Raw genomic sequence first — 16,942 nt, forward strand, 5'->3', positions numbered from 1 at the left:
TGAGGTGTAATTACTGAAATTCTTTATTCTGTGTCCTATGACCCAATTTTATTTTCTTACTAATGCCACTTTACCCACAGATCCAAACTTCACAGCTCCTTTTCTCTCTTGTCAAGAAATCCTCACCTATTATGGATTTCCCCTCCCTACTCCATCCCTCTTTCAGATGTTTTTACTTCCTTTCCAACTCCCCACTCACTCCTTCATTTAAATAACAACCTTAGAAGTTTTTTAGAAGGAACTATTTTAACAAAGAATTTTTGAGCCCCTTACTTAATAGTCAATATAAATTTATTGTGTCTATTATATATCAGGTACTGTGCTAAGCACAAAGATATAGATATGAAAAAACAACGCAATCTCTGCCCCACCAGAAGTTAAAATCTATTTAGGAATACAGACACAATAGATACCTGAAAAGTAGGAGGGGCAGTAAAAGTACCCTGAATCCTTAAGGGCAGGTTGCAGAAGTCAGTCAAAAATCACAATCTCAGTCAGCTGAGAAATGTATGATCAATATTTGAAGTCAGCTCTCTCTTTAACTGATGATTTGGAGTTCATGGCTCCACCACCCAATCAATCAGAGGTAGAGAAGAGGGATGAGGTAAACTACAAATGCTGATGACATCCTTTAGGATGATGAAGTCTGCCCAATAAGTTTCCTGGAGCATGGTGGGCATGTCAGTCAGAGAGAACACAAACTAGTACAGCCAACTAGTTTGCTTGCCAAGTCATGTTATAAAACATGAAAGCCCAAATACTGAGATCTCCTGCTTCACGTGGAGCTTTTGGTTTTAAACCTTGGAAGAAAAAAGCCAAAGCCTCAAAATAAAACACATCTTCAAGACTGAAAATATAGAGGGTACCCCTAAAATAAGAAATCCAAACTCGTTACTTTCCAACTTTTAAGAGCACATCTGTTTTTCCTTGAGTAGCAAACTGTGAATTTTTCTCCTTCCTTTAAAAATAATCCCTTCTCCTTGCATTCCAGACTGACTCATTTTTAGCAGGATGTTTTTCTGATCTGTATTGTTGTTCAGATGCTCAAAAATTAAAATTGAATAAGGGCCATAGAAGATTTTTCTTACTTTCCTCAAAAAAAAATGCATTTTGGGGGCTGTTCCTTAAGGTCCTAGAGAAGGGTGCAGCAATCAACCCAGTGTTCAATCACCTTCATCCAGACACCTCTTGCCAAGATCACCAGACCAAGGATCCAATAAGAAGATTCTTTCCAGACCTCACCACATTAGAGTCCTTCACCAGTGAGTGAGCAAACATGGCTCCCTGGAATTAGGTAGGGCAGCTAAAAGAATGCTCCATGGGATAAACCCCAATTCACTACTGAAGTACAAAAGCGATCTGGTTTTTTGTTTCATTGGGGAGTGGTTTGTACATGCTTTTCAGAATCAGGCCTTTACATGTAGGAAGAGATTCTTTAACCCAATTACCAAGCTCTAAACAGGAAAATGGCTTAATTTTGAAGAAGCTGTAGGAAACAAACATAGAAATACGCCATTTTTGGATGGATAAATCTCTCCAACGATACTTGAATGCAACTGGGATCTATGTCACTAAATGGAGCAATATCACACTATGCATGTATCTCAAAAGAGATCAAAGAAAGAGAGAAGGGAGCCCCACCTATAAAAGTAGTTTTAGCAGCTCTTTTGGCAGCAAAAGCTCCTGAAAACCAAGGGAGCATAAATCTATCAGAAGAAAGCTAAATAGATAGTGATTATATTGATATGATGATATAATATTGTGCCATAAGAAAGAAGGAAATGAGTTGTTTCAGAGAAAATTGGTAAGACCTCTGTGAACAGCTGGAGAGTGAAAACAACAGATCTAGGCCAATATATATAATAACAACTTTATGGAGCAAATCAACTTTGAAAGACTTTGAGAGACTTTGAGACTCTACCAAATGCAATGACAAATCACAGTTTCAGAGGATTTAATGTGGAGGATAGTACTCAACTCCTACCAATGAGGTGATATGAACATATGTTTTTGACCATGGTCAGTGTGGGAATTTACATATTTTTCTTAGTATTTCTTTTTTTAATTGTTCAATGATGAAGAAAAGAAAGAAAATAAATGATTACTAATTGGAAAAATAAATTTTAAAAATTCAATTTTTAATTTTAAATTTTAAAAAGAACAGAGAGCCAGGTCATTCTTAGTTAAATAGCTACTAATATAACTTGATCTCTTTTTTAAACTTTAATTTACTGAGGTATAGTAAGCGATTTAATTCCTCATGTCTCCCTACTTGCCTCTAATAAGTACACCAAAGATCCAGGGATAATGAGTTTCTCAGTTCCAGGAACACTTCTCTTCTATGCATATAAGGATATTTAGAAAAGACATAAGATACAACAGTTAAACTATGAGATAGCTAGTTTGTGCAGTAGATAGAGTCATCAGTCAAGGAGTCAAGATGATATGAGTTTATATCTGGCCTCAAAGTCTAGTTCTGTGATGCTGGGTAAGTTATTTAACCCCTATTTCCCTCAGTTTTTCATCTGTAAAATAGAGACTCACTGGAGAAGGAAATGGCAAGCCACTCCAGTAACTTTTGTAAGAGAACCCCATGCACTTGTCCATGGGGTCGTTAGAATCACACATGACTAAATGTCTGCACACCACCACCAACAACAAAAGGTAGAGATGATAGTGGACATGAGGGAAGGAATAGAGACTCCTTGCCAATCTTATTACTACCTTTACTATGAATATTTGACCAGAAAAATCTATATCATTTTCAGGTTTACATCAATAAGGGTGGTTGTAGTGGTGGTAGTTGCTGTTCAGTTGTTTCAGTCTTGTTTCTATTTGTGGTTCTATAAGAGGAAAACTCAAAATATAGTATACCATATTAAATAAAAAAATTAAAAAATCACAAAATTGTTTCAATAGAAGCAATACACTGCTTTTGTCAAAATACAGGATCTATTTATGAATTTTAAAATGTAGGAATAAATGGAACATTTAATAATATCATAAAGCCAAAAGGCAATATTAGATATAATGGAGAAATGTTAGAAGGCCTTTCAATAAGATCAGAGATAAAACCAGTGTATCTATTATACTAATATTATTTGATAAAATTTTAGACATTCTTGTTTCTGAAATACAAGAAATAATGTTATATATTTGCAATGACCTCATTTGGCAAAAAAGGAATAATTATGGACAAAGAAAGAATAAAAGGGACATGTTTTACTGAAATGATGGTCTTCTTTGGGAATGCAGGGGATTCAACTAAAAATCATTAAAACTACAACTTTAACAAAGTAGAGGGATATAAATAAACTCACACAATTCATCAAATTTTCCACACATTAACAGCAAAATTCTTCAAAAGAGAGTGAAAGAGAAATAGAGAATATGTAACATACTTGAGAGTCAACATACCAAGAGACAAGAGCACTATGTGAATATACCCACAAAATATTCTTCACAGAAATAAACAGATCTAAATAATTGCAGTGACATTAACTGCTACTGCTTGGGTCATTCCAATGGAAAAAAAAACTGGCAATACTTGTAAAATCAATTTATTTATTCAGTTGCATAGCAATCAAGCTATTCAAGGAATACTCTATAAATATAAAAACAATAAAAATAACAAAATTTAGCTAAAAACAGTCAAAATCTCAAGACAAATAATAAAAAAGTAGGAAAGATCTCATACTATATTTGAGATCTCAAACTATAATGCAAAAAGATAAGCAACAAAACTACTTTGTACTGGCTGAAAACTAGAAATACTAATCAGGAGAAAGGATTAGTTATGCAATATACAAAAGCAGTCATCAAAGTATTATAGTCTTCTTAAAGTACAATTACTAAAATGGACCCATTCTTTCACAGAAACTGCTGGGGTTGGGGAGGACAGAATGGAAAGCTGTCTGAAAGAAATTAGGTTTAGACAAAAATCTCACTCAATGTATCACAATAACTTTCAAATTCAAGCATGGTCTAAATATTTTTTAAATGACACTATATACAAATCAGAGAAATTGTGGCTAGGGGGAAAGTTCATAACCAAACAAGGGACAGAGGAGGTTGAAAAGGGCAAAATGGTCCAATTTGATTACTGAGAATTAAAAGGATTCTGCATCATGTGGTTAAAATTAAAAGGGAAACAATGGGGAAAAGTGTTGTATTAGTTTCTTTCATAAATGCATAATAGCTAAGATATGTTTAAAAAAATTCTAGGTCAAATATAGTAAAAACAAAAATTACCACCACGAAAGAAAAAATAGTGAACGAATAGAGAATGATAATTATCAAGGAGATAAATCTAAGTCAAGCATAACCATATCAATTTGCTCCAAATCATGAATAACAAGAAAAGGGAGATTATTCTCTTCTCCCAAGCTCTCCTTAGACCAGTACCTTACACCACACACTGAGGCAAGTTCAAAATGGACACATGAGCTAGAAATGAAAAGTCAAATCAAAAACAAATTGGAGGAGAACAAATTACCTCTCTTATCTATGACTAAAGGTAAAGTTAATGAATAATTAAAAGTCATAGAGAGAATTGCACAAGACAAAATGAAAAAAAAACATTTTGTATAAAATTTAAAAGGTTTTCCACAAATAAATCCAAAGAAGTAAAAAATCAGAAGAGAAAGCAATAAATTGAATTAACAACATATTCTTAAGTGTCATCCATTGCAATGAGGAATGCATATGTGAAATGAAACAAAGTTTTATTTGAATTAAATTAGGAATTGTATCCTTTTAAATCTTAAGTAAGGTTGTATTTACAATGTTTAATCACCCAATGCATTCTCACTGTAGGTCTGAATTGCTGAACTGTCCAGTATGAATACTAGAACAGCACAAAAGCAAAATCAAAGCAATACTAAGCTTAGTAGTCCTAGAAAATATGCAGACCCAACCATGTATATGCAAAGCAATGAAAAATTATTTACTAGGCATCTATTCTCTGCTAAGCACTGTGATAAACAGAGGGGTTACAAATACAAAAACTGAAATAGTTTCTCTAAAAGAGAAAGTACCAAAGCTATACATAGCTACAAATGGGTGAATCTACAATGTATTCATAATGTATATGTGTGAGTGTGTTTGTGCGTGTGTGTGTAAATAGGAAGAAATAAATATGACCAATAAAATAATTTTTCAGCATACTCAAAAATGCAGTAATTAACATATGCTTCAGTTATCATGTGGAATTACATGTAAGTCACACATTATATGATTCACTTTAGTACTATCATCTAACTATAGATTTCTCTGAAACATTTTAACTTAGTGTGGATGCCATTCTAATAATCCTAACTCTGAGACCTATTGACCAATCTGCTACACTTGAAACAGGTGATGGTGTGAGTAGTCAGAGTCTTTATCATAACTATAATCTGTCTCCATAAACCTGACCTTTTGTAGAATCAGGCTAGAGAGTAGTTTTCCTGTGATCTGTACAGTGTATCCATACTCTAGGAATCTCTGAAGCTGAAGTTCTAGGAAGAGATGTTGCTTGTAGAATTAATTCTCTGTCCATATTTGAGTTGTTCTTCATTTTAATACTTTAATTCATCTTCACTTTCACTTGAAATGTCTGTTTCTGAGACATAGGTTCTTACTACCTTTCTACAACTAGCAGATGGTAGTCTCTCTTCTTCAGAGGTCACTGAAGTAGACTCCTATCAGTCATACCTGTTCATAAAGGAGTCTAATTAACTCAAGTATGGGCAAGAAGGAGTGGCGGTGAATTGTTTTCACAAGGCACCCTACAGATTCTGGGGGTATAGCTACACCTGGATGTAATAATAGGTGAATTGCCTGGGCTCTCCACAATTATCTGTTTGTTTGAGTGTACCATGAGCACCAAGATTTCCCAGCAACACTGTCTTCTTGTTGAAGGAGTTATATCTAATGGCTCTTTTTGACTTACAGGATGAAATATAAAATCCTCTGTCTTTTTAAAAGATAGTCTTTGTCTATGAAAAGATATATCCATATCTGCATAGATGGATACTTATATACATAGATGGATAGACAGACATAAAAACACATATAAACATTGATTTGTAGATGTGTACTCTGATTTAGTGACATTGGCTGTATCATGTCTCATATAAGAGACATGCTATCTCCCAACTTGGGCACTTTCACTGGCTATCTTCCACATCTGGAATCTTCTCCCTCCTCATATCCTTTTCTTGGAGTGCCAAGTAAAATCCAACCTTATACAAGAAGACTTTCCCTCTTCCCTTAATACTAAGTATCTTCCCTCTGATTTTATCTTCAGTTTATTTTATGTATAAATTATAAATATAAACATATATATATAGTATATGATTTATACAGGACCGTTTGCATCACAAACTGTTGGTTCCTTGAGGTTGGACATTTTTTTAAGTTTGGTTTTAATTGTATCTCTAGTGCTTAGTGCAAAGCCTGGCACATGGTAGCTGCTTAATAAATAATCGATTGCTTGGCTGGAAGATCTTGCCAATGAATGTATGCTTCATATTGTCATTTGTTCATTTAAGCGCTTCCCTATGCTAAAGTTGGAGCAGGAGAGTCAGCACCTTTCAGCTTTGTCCTCAGAGAAAGGATATACTGGTTGTACGTAAATCCAACCAATCCATCCTCATAGACATCAAAACATGGGTCAAAAAGGTAAGAGTAGATCTTACCCAAACATCAGAATGTTGTATTTCTTCTTAAGGAAAAGTCTGCCCTGTTCCTTGCCCAGGATACTCCATCTCCCAGCTCTGTGACTTTGCACTGGGATACTCCCAAGCCTGGAACACAGTGCTCCCCTCCTCAGTTCCAAATCTTAGCTTCCCTCAATGCGCTCATATCCCACCTTCAGTAAAAAGCCTTTCTAATCCTATCCCAAATTCCCAACCCAAGTACCTTCCCTCTGAGATTCCCTTCCATCTACTCTCTGCGTACTTTATATGTAGAGTTATTATGATGTTGCCTCTTCCATTAAAATATCTGTTAGGATGGGGACAATGTTTTTGTCCTCCTTTGTAATCAAGCACTCAAACTGCTATCTCACATATACTAAACATTTAATAAATGCTAGGTGACTGACTTTCTAATTCATTAAGAAAGCAGTACATTGCATGATATACAATATATTAATGAGTACATGTGTGTATATGGAGTGCATACTAATGTTTTACCTGATGGAGTTGGAGAATAAAATAATTTTGGAGGCCACTATCTCAGACAATGTAAGGAGGAGCAATGAGATATCCCTCTTCCTCCATCACCTGACTCATTGTCATGGACCAAGTCATTGTATGATGCTTTTCCTGGTTTTCTATTCCTGGTGGTACTGGCCCTACTACTGCCTACTTTATGTCTTTTGCCAAAGTTGATTACAATAGAGATTCATTAGTGACTTTTGAACTACCTCAAGGGTCCTTTCATTTGTGAACTCAGTTGGTCCCCATGCAACTGAAGCACATTGGACAGATGAAAGAAATATACTCTACTGTTAGTGTATAGTTTGGAAGAAACCTGTTTCCCTGCCCAGACAGGTCAGATCATGAGATTCAAATAAAAGCAGGAGCTGAGAGATCATTATCTTTCCCAAGGTTCCAAATTTCTTTTTGTAACATTCAGCTTATCAAAATACTTGTTGCACTTAATGCAGGACAGGATCTCTGATACAGCCTCATTTTAGAGTTGGTAATGAGACAGAGAGGATTGGTATACTTCAGAAGAGGATAACCTAGAAAGAATTCCATTGTGTCCGTTAGGGTGATGTGGTGACATTGTGAGATAATGCAGACAGAAGTAGATATATGTTTCTCCACTAATTTGTTGCAGCCAAGCTTTGAGGCATTCCAGATACTGTTGGGCAAAAACTTCTCAGAGACCTGAAGTACGGATGGGAAAGTAAGTAAAATAATGCATGGTAAAATTATTATTTCCCCTCTCCCTTTTTTAAGTTGTGGGGATAGAAGAGATGTGGAAGGTTCCCTATACAGGATCACAGAAATGAGGCCTGTGAAAAGAAAGAAAAAAGGATGGAAGGAAGGCATAGAAGGAAAGAAGGATGGAAGGAAGGAAGGAATATAAGGAAGGAAGTAGGGAGGGACAGAAGGAGTGAGGGAGGGAGAGAGGAAGGGAGGGAGCTAGATAAAAAGAAATCTGTCAAATATATGTTTTAGACCAAAAATGAAAAGTCATTTCTGAGATGCTAGTTTTATTCTTTATCACAGAAATCGTGACATTACTCTTGGGTGAGAGTACTTTCATAGGGCCAGCCTCATGTCCACATGGATTACATCCTGGTATTTGCAATTTGAGGGATGTATGAGAGCCTCCCACCAAAAGCTATCTCCCCACTCTCATTCTGCACACTTCCTAAAATTTCACAATTGCTGTTATTTCTGTTGAATGAACAAGCTTCCTCACTGAATAAAGAATCATCTCAAAAAATGAGAACATAATTTTTAATGCCACAAATGAATGAACTAGACAAAAGATGCTTTTTAGCCAATATCTAGCTTGGAAGAGAACTTAGTGTGAAAGAAGGAAGGGAGGAAAGAGAGGAAAGTAACTTTGAAAATGGGGCATTCAATACGCAAGAGGATTGGGAATGGGGTAGAGTCCATAGTGGGCAGTGTGAGGTCACTACACTACTAGAGACTGGGCTTACAGAAAGGGGATAAGAGAGGTTCAGAGTTAAGCCTCTTGGAGGCTCCACTTTGCACAGGTGGTCTCTATGTGATCTTCCTCTGAAGCATTAGTGTAGGGTGGATAATCCATCTGCCATCTAATCATGGCTCTCATCAACCAAGGTCAGAGCACCTTGCTTGTGAGGGAGCCTTGAATGATGGATCCTGTATTATGTGACATGGCCTCCTAGTCCAAACATTTTAACTGCCAGAGTGAACTCCATTTCACCAAGATCAGGGGGAAAACCCTTCAGGTTTCTTGATGGCTAATATATTACAACAGCCAAGTAAATTCTACCCCATAAATAATGGGGTTCTCCTGAGGAAGCCTATTCCAATGTCAAAAGGAAAAAAAATAATGAAAAGTGCAGATGAGAAACAGTTCTTTAGCTACTGAATATCATTAATTAGTGATTGTTGAAAAAAAGTGGGGTACAATGGATAGATCATTGGTCCTAGAATCAAAAGGACCTGAGTTGAAATGCAACCGCAGACACATACTAGCTGTGTGACCTTGGACAAGTCTACCCTGATTGCTTCCAAAAAAAAAAAAGAAAGAAACAAAGACAGGAAAAGAATCAAAAACAATTGTGACCAGGTCCTACATTAAGGAGGGGAATGTTCTGTCTTGTGACTGAAAGACTGAAAGACTGAAAAGAAGCAACATTAAGAAAAAACAAAATAATCAGAGAAAGGTGATACTTATCTTTCTCTGTGGTCAATTGCAATGCCAACAGTAATGGGATGCATGAGCCCATTCTCCCTGATAACAAGGTAGAAAATAAAATTATTAGATCCAATGATCCAAAGCACAAGTACCAGGCCAAGCTTCCATAATCCCCTTTATTATATCATACACAAGACCTCCCCCAACTCCATGAAGGAGAAAAAAAGGAACTCCCTGGTTAGGACAGACAAAAAGCCTATTTTAAAAATTCAGCATGTGCTGTGGTTTCTCTGGAATGAAATCCAGGAACAGTATCTGAGATATTCTTTGGAATTATATAGACATTGACTCCTGCCCTTTGATGGAAGCTGGTTCAGGCTTAGAGCTTCATAGATCGGTGTGTTACCTGTGTGATGTCAGAGGTACAGGGAGCTTTCTCTTTTACTATGAGCTGCACATTTCTTGAACTTCCTTCATCATCGTTATTTCTCCTAAATTAAAGTTTCCTTACTGAAAAGGAAATCAACCCTAAGAGACTTGACTCATGAAAGAACATGAGAGTATATGTTACTGAGAGGAAGGGCATACTGTAAAAGGAAGAAGGAAGGGTAATGCTTCCCAGAGAAAAAAAGAATTTAAGGGATGTAGTGGGCCCTAGGGGTAAGAGGAGGGAGTTTGTCAAGGAGATAAACTCAGAGACAAGTTTCTACTGGGCCACAATTCTGTCTCCACAAGTCACTCTATGTGGTATTTTCCCTACAAAGCCTAAGTAAAAGAGAAATTGCCTCTCCAATAATCAAGGATTCAGAAATCCAAGATCATTATTGCAGACTTTTCTGGTGTTTGCAACACTAGATTCTGCACTGTGTGAATTGGTCATTTGAGGATGCAGAAGCTGCACTTCTCAAGACTCAGAAGAAATTCCCCATAGCAGTTTTTGTAGGGAATATTACAGCAATCAAGCAAAATCCATTCCCACAACTCCATCAGTTCTCCAAAGGAAGCCTAATCTAGGGAAGCATGGTGGAAAATTGAAAGCAGTTGGCAAACTTTTTTATAACTTCTTAATAGAATTAACTCTGGATGAGGGAGAAACAGTAGTGACCAGATCCTGTTGAAAGCAAATTAGATTGCCTGTCCTTAACCCTAGACCCACAAGGACAGAGAGAGTAAAGAAAGAGGGCATCTACAAAGATGCAGTGTCACTGGCAAAAAGTGATGCTGGTGTATGGTAACTTCTCATTGCAATGCTCCATTGAGGTGGAGCAAATGATATGTTTCTGTCTGAAATGAAACTAGAATATACAATGATCACAACAAGGATTATGATATACAATGCATCCCCATCAGGAAACTTGTCACAATACACAAGCTGCTACCTCTATATAGGGAAAGAGAGAATTCTAGGTTTCACTCCCCAACATACAGACCTCTTGCAGAAATCAACCCAAATCAACTTCCCTACCCTACAGAATTAAAGATGTAAGGATTTATATTTCCTCGCTCTGAATATAGCCTCTGGCATAGTACATAGAAATTAGCTAACATATAGTTAGTTACTTTAAAAGATACTGAAAGGGATAACCGGGAAAATGTCAATTAGTCAGTATTCCCCTCTACGGACAATATTTTGCAAAAGCAAAGTAGATAGTTGTTTTCATGCTGGAATTCTACCTGCATTACCTTCATTTTCAAAAACTACAATGGCATTTACAAGTAATAATAATATATCACTTTTAAAAGTTAACTATTCTTTGGAAGTGGCCATTATCATCCATCTATTGCTTACTGTGATTTCCTTTATTAGTTCCTCTGTTACTTCACTGCTGAAAGAAGTAATTAAATAAGGAATCAAGTACTAGGTAGGAGGAAAGGGGGGAAAAGCATTAGAAGCCATAGGAAAAAATTAGGAAACAATGTGGAGAGTGGAAAGAAGTCCCCTTACAATTCTAATGAGAACCTTTTGAAATTGGAATTTTTCTGAAGCTAAAACTTCCCTTCATTTCTTTGAAAGGATTCACAGATAAAAAGTCCAGAGGATTTCCAGGAAATACAAAAGAGGGCAGTAGATATGTTTAGGTAATAGAGTTGCTGTTGAGTCATGCCCAACTCTTCAATATCTAATGGAAAATACTGGATTTTTTCTTGGAAAAGAACCTGAAATGATTTGCCATTTCCTTCCCTATTGGATTCTTTTGTCAAACAAACAGAGGTTAAGTGACTTGTCCTTCATTGAAGGAGGTGCCTCTGGGAACAAGTATGGTGTGAAAATAGAAGGAGTCAACAAAACTTGTGTAGATAATACAAAGCCAAATTGATTGGGAAGAATTTGGGTGGAGACAAGGAACTGGGGGTTGGAAAAGAAAGATAGATAGGGGACAAAAGTCCTTACAAAAGTCCTATCTTCTGTAACTGATGCACAACTCAGAGCCATTGAGGATAATACAGTGATGTGATGTGGGTATGATTTTTTTTTTTTACTCAGTGAAAGAAAAAAAAAAGACTAAGAGTGACTTCTGAGCATTTATATCCAAATTGCGTTGCTGACTTATTTGATGGCTCTTCTCACCTACTATCTCTCTCTCTCTCTCTCTCTCTCTCTCTCTCTCTCTCTTACATACAGATCCATCAAAAGACATGAGAAATGAGAAACCACACAAAGACAATATTATTCATTTTTCGGGGACTGACAGATGACCCACAGCTGCAAGTTCTGCTTTTTATCTTTCTGTTTCTGACCTATATGCTGAGTGTAACTGGGAATTTTACCATCATCACCCTCACTTGGGTGGATCCACACCTTAAAACCCCTATGTATTTTTTCCTTAGAAACTATTCCTTCTTAGAATTGTCATTCACAACTGTCTGTATTCCCAGATTCCTATACAACATGTCAACTGGGGACTATACTGTGACCTATAATGGATGCTTCACTCAATTATTTTTTGGTATCCTCTTTGGGGCTTCAGAATTCTTTCTCTTGGCTGCCATGTCTTATGACCGCTATGCAGCTATCTGTAAACCCCTACTTTATGCAGCCATCATAAACAATAGAGTCTGTAACCAGCTTCTCCTAGGTTGTTGGTTGTCTGGATTGATGATCATCCTTCCAATACTTGGTGAGGGTCTTGAGTTAGAATTCTGTGACTCTAATATTATTGACCATTTTGTCTGTGATATATCACCATTGCTGGAGATTACATGCTCTGATACACAGTTCCTAGAAAGAACAATTTTAGCATGTGCTGTCTTCACACTCATCATCACTTTAGTGTTAGTGGTTCTATCTTATGCCTATATTGTCAGGACAATTGTCAGATTCCCCTCAGCTGACCAAAGGAAAAAAGCCTTTTCCACTTGTTCCTCCCACATGATTGTTGTCACCATGACTTATGGCACCTGCATCTTCATCTATATCAAACCTTCTGAAAAAGAAGGGGTGGCTTTGAATAAGGTGGTGACACTGCTTGCAACCTCAGTGGCACCAGTAATGAACCCTTTTATTTACACCCTGAGGAATAAACAAGTGATACAAGCTTTTAGAGACACATTAAAAAAGATTATATTGATTTCAAAGCTATGAGAGGAAATAAAGAGGTAAAATTAGTGAAAGAAAACCTGAAGAGTTTTGAAATCTTTGTTCTCGATCTTATAACCCAATTTTATTCTCTGATGATCATGACCAGTGTCAGATCTATCTGTACAGACCCATCACATTTTTTTTTATTTCTGGCCACAGAAGAGTCCCCCAATATTGGTTTGCCAGCCTCCATAATCATGGTAGTCATTTTGGCCTCCTCTCACCAAATGATCATTTTGGCCATGCAATCGTTAAATGGGAACCTTTTGTTGATCTAGTTCCCACAGCAGTAGAAAGGTACCGTGTGAGTGATGGTTGAAACTAGATTCATCTTCCTGGTAGTTGTGGGGACCCAGCTAGCTGGGTAACCCAGCTCATCCTCTCCCTTCTGCCTCTCTCTACCTTTCCTTTGTGGTATACAGTCTAGATGTCCTTCCTTCCTTTCTTGTCATTCCCAAAACTGTAAACCCAATGCACTCTGAAGGTTATAGGTTGGACAAGAATAGATTCCTGCCCAAGCTTCACTTAATGGCTGCCTTAGAGTGATTATCAATAGTAACAGTTTCTCTTTTCCTCTCAGCATGATTTAGTTATTTATTTTTCTTTTGCTCATTAAAAGGGTCATTCCCTGACTAGTTCTTAAATAGGCCTATTCACTCAAGGGTTTATCTCGCTCTAAATGACTACCTGAAAAGGCTAGGGTCTGTCATTGAATACTGGGTCATTTCCAGTCATTCTGATGACTATCTGGTCACTGGATCCAGATGGCTCAGGAGGGGAAAGTGAGGCTGGTGGCCTTGCACAGCCCTCCTTCTTTCAAAACAAAGTCAAGTGCAAGTCAATTCATCATTTCTCTGATGTCGCTTTCTTCTTTGAAAATGAAGGATGAACACAACACAAGCTGTGGGCCCATATAGCCAGATGGTGTGCTTCTTGTATTGTTGCCAAGGCCATTTCACTATGATCTTGAGAGTGATGAGTCGGTGATAATTGTTGATCCTGAGCAGTTGGGAGATTTTATTTTTGGGTGATGTCTCTGATGGGTAGATTTCCAATCAGGCATTACTCAGCAGATTTGGTCAATAGCATTTCTGCCTGTGCATTATCGAGTGCAATGCACACCTGTCAAAATATGGATGAGGTTGCTTGGTATCTCCGATAAGAGGCTTTGTCTTCCTGCAGTCACAGCTTCTCTGATGTGGTGCCCTGCTCCACCAGCCTGTCCACTAAGCTAGAATAATTTTGAGTTGCTTTGTTAGCAATTATGGCTGCAGCTCCATCAACATGCATAGCATGGTTAATGTCTGTCTTTGTCCACTCTTTAAACAGCCATCTCCCTGCTAATCATGTTTATCATGCAGTTTCTGAGAGAGGTGGTATTCGTCTAGCTCCATGGTACTTCAGGCTGTTTTTTAATTAGAAGGTAGTTGTATATGTAGCTCATCTCAACAGATTTTTTCTGCTTGCCTTTTCAGGTTTTGATCACCACAATACAATCTGGGATGCACTTTCAATTCCCGCATAAATTTCACTGATGCCTTACAAACAGACCCTAATTTTACGCTCCTTTTCTCTCATCCAGAAATCCTCACTTATTGAGGCTTTCCCCTCCCCACTCCATCCCTCTTTCTGAAGTTTTCACTTCTTTTCAACCACCTCATTCACCACTTCATTTTTGTAAAATCCATGGAAGATTTTTTTTTGAACCAACTATGTATGAGACACTTATCAAAGAATTTTCCAGCCCCTTACTTAATTGTCAGTGTAAATTTGTGAAGCCTCTATTACATACCAAGCACTGTGTTACCGACAAAGATACAGTTTGGGGGAAAAAAAAGACAATCTTTGCCCCGTAAGGAGTTAAAGTCTATTCAGGAAGACAACATGCACAAAAGAGAGCTGGTAAGTAGGAGGGAAAGGAAAGGTAGCCTGCATGAGGGATTGGTGGAGAAGTCAATCAGAGAAGTCCCAAAGTAGGGTAGAGAGGTGAGAAATATTTGAGGAATGTTTGAGCTCAGGTCTCTTTTTAACTGGAAGCTTGGAGGTCATGGCTCCACCATCCAATCAAAACAAAGGTGAAGAAGAGGGATGGTTTGGACTACAAAGGATCATTTGATTCTTCAGGGTGATCAAGTCCTCCCAATAATGAGCTTCCTGGAGCATGGTGGAGATGTAAGTCAGAGAATACTCAGACTTGCCTCAGCCATGAGAGAAATCAGTTTTGTTTGATAATCACATGATAAAACATGAAAGTACAAATATTGAGATCTCCTTCCTTAACACTGAAATTAGCCCTGGTTAAATTGTCATGCGGGACTTTTGGCTTAAAACCTTGGAAGATAAAAGCCAAAGCCTCAAAATAAAACATGTTTTCAAGAATGAAAGTGTAGAGGGTACCCTGAAATAAGAAATCAGAAGTCATTACCATTCAGATTTTACTAACATTTCTATTTTTCTCTTAGTGGCAACCTGCATATCTTTTACTTTCCCTTAAAAATATCTCTTTCTCCTTGCATTCCAGACACATTGATTTTGAGCACATTTTGCTGACTTGTAAGAGACAAATTATTGTTCATATTCTCAAAAAGAAAAACTGAATAAGAGCCATAGAAGGACTTTGTTACTTACTTTCTTCAAAACAAAACAAAACAAAACACAATTTTCTTTTTGCATCTGGCAGCATATAAAGGAAAACAGCATTTTCTGTTACAATTTACTCTTTCCTTGCAGTTAGTAATTTTTTTTTAAATATTATCAATGACGTTTATTCACATGCATTATTTCCTCTAATCAGACCTTTGAATATATTGGCAAGTATTTTCAAGCTGTTAAATATTCTATTGTTTTCTCTTCCCTCTGAGACAATTGCTTGAGGGGAAAGTTGACTAGATTCTTGGAATTATATTTAAGCAGCAGTTGGAGGCAGGGATATAGCCTACAAAGTGAGGCCCCTGGATTGGTTATCCTATTTATGGGGGGGAGGTTATTTTTACTTTTCTTTTGATTCTGTCTCATTACATGATATTGTTTTGAATTAATCATATTTTTTGTCTGATTAATAAAGGCAAACACATTGGTGGCGGCTCCTAAGTTATTATGACCTATACTTTTGAATGAAGCTACTACCACTTTATAGCACCTGAAGGTACTCCTCTAACTCACAAAATGAGTTCCCAGACCAGCCTACATGAGGTCTGAAGCATTCTAGATTTGCATCCACTCAAAATAGGAATTCTCTACCTCCCACCAATATATTTAGTTTTAATACTCAAGCAGAGAGCACATTTAGTTCAATAAATAATTAATAAGATATCATGTTAATAAAAGTAATAATATATTCCTCACATAAAATAGACACATTATCCTTGGGAAGAGTAATTATACACCCAAGGAAGCTAGAGGAAGAACACATACATGGTCAGTGCTTATGCATGGTGGGGTAGCTGAGTCAGGCCTCTTATGCCGCAGTGCTACTGTCCTTACTCAGTGATGTTATTATTGCACTGATCCCTCTACATTGGCTTCCTGTTTGTGTCTATTAGGTTCATATTATGGAATAATTGACTTGGTACTTTGATTTTTTTCTGGCTTAACCTAGACATTGCACTTCATTTTTCATTATTCAAATGGGAGAGATTTTCAAACACAGATACAGTCTTAGTGTCATTATGATGTCTGTCTTCCAGGTTGCGAAGAAAGTAATTTTATTTACTGTCAAAAAGTGAGTTGTTCAGAGTAAAACTGAGAGACAGAAATATGAAGGGAGCAAATTTATGAGAGTATACGATGCTGAGAGTTAGTCGTATTAAGTAACCAAGTGGAACTTTTGTTATATTCTGAGAAAGATATAATATAAATACAATTGATTACATCTGATCAGATAGGTGATTTGCCATTATTCTGCCCAGAGGAAATAAGACTTTTCATGGAAAAAATGTTTCCCTTAACCATTGGTTTATTTGGGGGGATGAAGGCATGTGGAACATACTGTCAAGCTCTCTAGAAATACAA

General features: G+C 37.0%; 1 pseudogene; it reads left to right on the forward strand.

Annotated features, from left to right (window-relative positions):
- The window catches only part of LOC140534195 (olfactory receptor 6C2-like), a 72,110-nt pseudogene extending 59,171 nt beyond the window's left edge, over positions 1–12,939 (forward strand).
- Positions 12,940–16,942: the final 4,003 nt, after the last annotated feature.

The sequence above is a fragment of the Notamacropus eugenii genome, chromosome 3 (assembly GCF_028372415.1).
Source record: "Notamacropus eugenii isolate mMacEug1 chromosome 3, mMacEug1.pri_v2, whole genome shotgun sequence".
NCBI classification, from domain to species: domain Eukaryota; kingdom Metazoa; phylum Chordata; class Mammalia; order Diprotodontia; family Macropodidae; genus Notamacropus; species Notamacropus eugenii.